Source organism: Simochromis diagramma, unplaced genomic scaffold, assembly GCF_900408965.1.
Source record: "Simochromis diagramma unplaced genomic scaffold, fSimDia1.1 OVJJ01000603.1, whole genome shotgun sequence".
Taxonomy (NCBI): Eukaryota; Metazoa; Chordata; class Actinopteri; order Cichliformes; family Cichlidae; genus Simochromis; species Simochromis diagramma.
This window is the reverse complement of record NW_024387414.1, coordinates 24,894,546-24,899,705: the sequence shown is the minus strand read 5'-3', so window position 1 is coordinate 24,899,705 and position 5,160 is coordinate 24,894,546. Positions and strand designations below refer to the sequence as shown.

Genomic DNA, 5,160 nt, shown 5'->3' with positions numbered 1-5,160 from the left:
GGTGAAGTGACTGTTTGTATAATCAAACAAAGCACATGCCCAAAACTGTACATTTTACAGGCTTTGTTCGTGCCAAAGGTTGTACTGTAAGCTGAAAGCAATGGTTTTGTGCTTATAGAGAGAAGAAAGAGAAGAAAGACAAAAAAAGAAAAAGAATTTCTCCTGATTTTTAGGTTTCATATCCAAAACATCTCAGGGAAATCAAGTGCATTCCTTCACTGAGTGCAGTATCACCAGTTCCTGTTGGTTGGTGTCTTTATCATTTAACCTTTCTTTTAATGGCTGCCAATCATTTGCATAACCTTGCACGAGTTTCCTGAAAAAAAAGAAGAAGAGCTGAGCATGTTCTCTTTTCTTCTTTTAGCAGCTCTCTGACTCAAGAGGCAGTGAGCGAGAAATCGAAAGCTTGAGACAGAGGATGGAGTGCAGAGGGAGGAAAACCCACTTCAATTGATGTTGTAAAATAAAATACTTTGTAAAAGGCGAATAAATGCTGCAGTGAGTGGAAGATTCATGCGCTCAAATAAACTGGGGCTTTTGAATTTTTAATTAGAGCAGCCCTAATTATGGCCATCAGACGGCACTTCTAAACACACTCACTGCACTTTCTCCCCATTGCTCTTTTCCCCCAGCCTCTCCAGTTTGGCTTTGGACGAGGCCTCAGTCCGGGTGTATTTTTCCATGCCATTAATATTTGATGAAAATGGGCCAGGCTGCATCAGCTGCTCATCGCCACTAAGAACATGGCCTCCATTATGAGCCCTGTGCTTCCTCTCAGCCGCCGTACATTAGCAAGATGACAGAACGCAACAGCACGCACAGACGGATGTGAGGCGCGGATGCGTGTACGCACACGTGTTAGAATATCGGTTGTGTGTGCGAGTGTGTGCATGTGTGTGAGTGCGAGCTCGTCAGCCATCCCTGTCGATTGATGCTATTAGATGTTGAGAAACAGTTGGGTGTGAGCTATAATTGAGCTGACACTAATAATGAAAGCAGATACTGTCTGGAAGCCCTTGGCAATATGCTAAAGATATTGATGCCCCTAATAATTCAGGGGCTCGACAGAGTGAAGGAGAAATCTTTTTTTCTCTTTCAGATCTTGCCCAGGAAGCAGGGAAAAAAGATTTAAAATGGCCCTAAAATGCATTGAAGATCCATCTTTTCCAAGCTTTTTTCTGCTCTCGTATTTAGTCGTTATGAATCACTGACAAATGCACAAGGAAGTTCAGACCGTATAGATTACAGCATGATGGAGTTTGTGGGAAAATTTTATTGATGCCATATTGTATTGTAGTTAGCTGGATATGGTGATTTTTGGATTTTAAAGGGCTGGTTTTTGGCCTTGTTGCACACACACATACACGCGCGTGCAGGCACACATGTGTGCGCACATGCATGCACACTTGTTTCCATGTATCACTCACTGGGGAATGTAGGAAGCCAATGTTAGGGATTGTAAGTTTGCGTTGAGCTAGTCAAGGACCTCCATAATGACCAACTCAACCTTGTGATTCGTGTCTGAGAGCCAGGTCCCTGGGGGAGATATGAGAATATGTGTGTTTTTGTGGTGTGTGTATGTGTGTGTGCTGGCAGGGCATAACCTAAAACACAGTCATGTTAAAAAAAGGGTAAGAAGTGCAGTGGATAAAAAGACCAAAGCAAGTAGTGATAGATTTATGAGTCTGACATGTCATATTGATGCATTAATGTTAGTGTCATAGTTTTAAAAATAATGGATAGGAAACAAACTGCTTTTTGATGGTTCTATATATAGTTCTTATATATATATAGTTTAAATTATCATTACCTTATCTATAAATGACTAAAACGAATTGCATTTCTTTCCTTAACTGAAACACACAAAATTCGCATCTTGCCTTTTCTTCTTATGACTTTTCTGGACTTTTAATTTAAATTATTCACAGCCACAGTCGTGCACTTTGGTCAAACCACGAATGCTCCTAAAACATGAAGTGAATGATTGGCAAGTTCCATTTGATGGGACTGAAATGGGCAACTTTGAGTTGAAATTCAGTGGTGATGCCAAATGGAAAGAGACTGGGGTAAGTAGAGTAGAAAACACCTGTCATCTCCAGCTCCCAGTCTCCTTGATTAACATCAAATTTTAATTTTTCTCTCCGAGCTGCGGCTGAAAGGTTGTTACGCCCCTGCTGCACAAGCGCTCGTCTCCCAGAGTTTGTAGGTTATAAGGCTAATGCAAACAAGGAAAAGAAATATGACGTGAGGTGAACGTGTAGCTGCGTAAAACACAGAGAAAGAGAGGGGAAAAAAAATCTTTACCCTGTACGTCTGTTTTCTTGATGACTACACGTGCTATTGAAATGAACTGTACATTTGTGAATACCGTATCCATCTGTTACATACTAATAGACCCAACATTATTAAAATAAATTCCCACTCTTCCCTGAATTATCGTCTATTGAGCTAAACTGTATCTCACCATGTAAAAATAAAAATCCTATCTGGGGAAATACACAACACAATTACTTCAAAGGCTTCCCCCAAAAGCACAACACAAAGCTGCATAAAAGCAGGACCCCAAACAACTCTAAACGGTTTCAGTCCCAACATGGTGGCTGTAATATTTCTTAATTGGATGATGGAAATCACACGGGCCTTTTGTTTAGCTCCGTGCACCGGGAACACACCACACGCCATCATCTATGACTCTCCCTTGCTCCTTCTTTCTCATTTGCATATTCAGTGAGATATCAATTATTTATCCCTCGCCACAATGACTTCCTGCATTAGTATGTGTCTCCACACTGTATAACATAGCAGTATATGCATTATTCTGAATAATGTGACGAGTGGAATAAATCAGTATGTAAAAATGCCAAATAACAGCAGGATACTGTGAAAATACAGACTTATATAAAATTATTATTATTATTATATAAATATATTATAATTTATTAAATTATGTTAGGAATTATATATAAAGAGAATTTGTGTTGATTCATAGTTACTGCATAATTACTTGATAAAAACACATAAACAATATTATCACAATGTAATTACATAAATATATTAATTGTATAAATGTATAAATTCATTGTTTTCCACTATGTTTAAGCCAAAATAAATAAACGTAACAGTGAAAGAGAACGATAAAAACATATTCAAAGATTTTCTTTTATTAATCACTTTTAGCCTTTGTGCACACACACACACACACACACACACACACACACACACACACACACACACACACACACACACACACACACATGCATTCCTTTACAACTGAATTGCTCTCCCTTAGCATGTGTTATATGCATGTTTATATTAGGTGAGAATAGGACACAATATTTGAAAAGCTTTTAAACAATAACTCCGTTACCCCAAGAGACACATTTCCATTTACACGCCGTTGCCCCTGTGAGGTGTTTTTCCCATCTCATTGCTGTTATTACTGCAGGAAAACAATGTGATCGCTAATCAGAATATTATTTCATCAGTGAGAAGCAGCTCACTATTACAGCTGCACCTCAACCAACAATGACCTGAGGAAAAAAAAAATCATGGCCTCGCCAGCCAATACTCTTTCTCCTTCAAGCCAGCTCCAACACAGACACACGCACGTATACCCACGCAACAAACACACACACGCATACACACACACAGACCCGCACACACACACACACACACACACACACACACACACACACACAGACTCTCTCACAAACAGAGCAACACACCATCGCCCGTTGCACAGAATAGATGACCACACTTACTTTAAATGTCCCGTGAAGGAAAGTTTTCAGATTTTTTTCTTCTCTCCTCCACCTCCCTCAGACCAACTCCGCTCTTAGTGCTTCGACAAAGATGCGAGAGGAGCTCAGAGAAAGTGTACCCGTTATCGGCACCCATCTGTTAGCCTCTCTTAACAGATATCTATAGCTAAAAAAGCAGGTGGCTCCCTATCATTTTATGCATTTTCTCCCTGTATGGTCTTCTACCTTGCACGGATGCAGACTGTGCTCTCTGCATCTGGTTGCACAAGCACAATCAATATGGAAGGGGAGAGCTATTTTATGATTGGAGAAGTTGTTGTGTTTTTGGTGGTGAAATTCATTATTTAGTATCTGAACCTTCAGCAATTCAGTATCATTTATTCATAAAGTCCCTTTTTGCCAGGAGGAAATGGATACAGCTGCAGCAACCGAGAGAGAGAGAGAGTGAGAGAGAGCGAGAATAAGAGAGAGAGAGAAAGAGAGAGAGGGAGGGAGGGAGGGAGTGAAGTAAAAGAAGAGAACGATGGGGAGAGATGAAGAGAAAGAACATGTGGGGGGTGTGAGCAGGGGAGGTGGATGGATTGATGATATTGATCAGGCACCTCTTGAAATAAAGGCATAGGGGCTTTATTTTTTCAAGCTCTGATGATTGACAGATAAAGAAAGGAGAAGGCTGGGAGGAGGAGTGGGCCTTGAACATCACATGCCGGCACTGAGCGATTAAAGGAGCTCTTCTGACAAGCACAGCGAGGCAGGCTCAAACACACTACAGAGGCAGAAGGATGGATTGTGAGGAATCACTCGAAATGATGTTTGTTTACTTTGCAAAAACACAGGAGAAAGAAGGCAGAGGGGGAGAGTTGTTAAGTGGTGAGGTTCTGTAGATGTGTGTGTGCGTGCAAAACAGCTTGCTTTGTAAATTTGTTTCTCAGAAGCTGCAGCTATGGACCGTACAAATGCTGACTAATGTCGAGGCTGCTGCACCATTCTTTGAAAAAGAAAAAAAGAGAAAAAAATACAACAGCTGCAATAAAGGCGCCATTTAAAAAAAAAATAGCACTGCACTCTGTGAAAGTCTGAATCTACAGTGTGTAGTGTATAGAACAGCATGGAGAAGAGATGTATGAAATCATTTAGCACATGGTGTTTTCCGTGGCTTTTTCTGACAGGGAAATCTTTCTACACCCGCAGCAAAGGGGGAGGAAAGGTTTTTTTTTTCCATTGTCTGTTTTGTATTCTGTTCAAAATAAAAGCAATTTGAGAATCATTCCAGGTCTTGAATTATTTAGATTCAACTTAGTGCAACGCTCGCACCAGAAATTGCTGAGATCCATCTCAGTCAGGCAGTAAAGAATGAGATACACCTGTAGCTGCCGTGGCTTTTGGCTTCAGAGCTGCC

General features: G+C 40.6%; 1 long non-coding RNA gene across 4 annotated transcripts in view; it reads right to left on the bottom strand.

Annotated features, from left to right (window-relative positions):
• LOC120720897 overlaps positions 1-4,253 on the bottom strand; it is a 78,184-nt gene extending 73,931 nt beyond the window's left edge. The window contains exon 1 of one of the 4 annotated variants that reach the window (XR_005693082.1): positions 3,762-4,253. This is a non-coding gene — a long non-coding RNA (uncharacterized LOC120720897). The remainder of the gene's footprint in view (positions 1-3,761) is intronic. The other 3 variants (XR_005693081.1, XR_005693080.1, XR_005693083.1) reach the window with 3 other exon arrangements.
• Between the last annotated feature and the right edge of the window lie 907 nt (positions 4,254-5,160).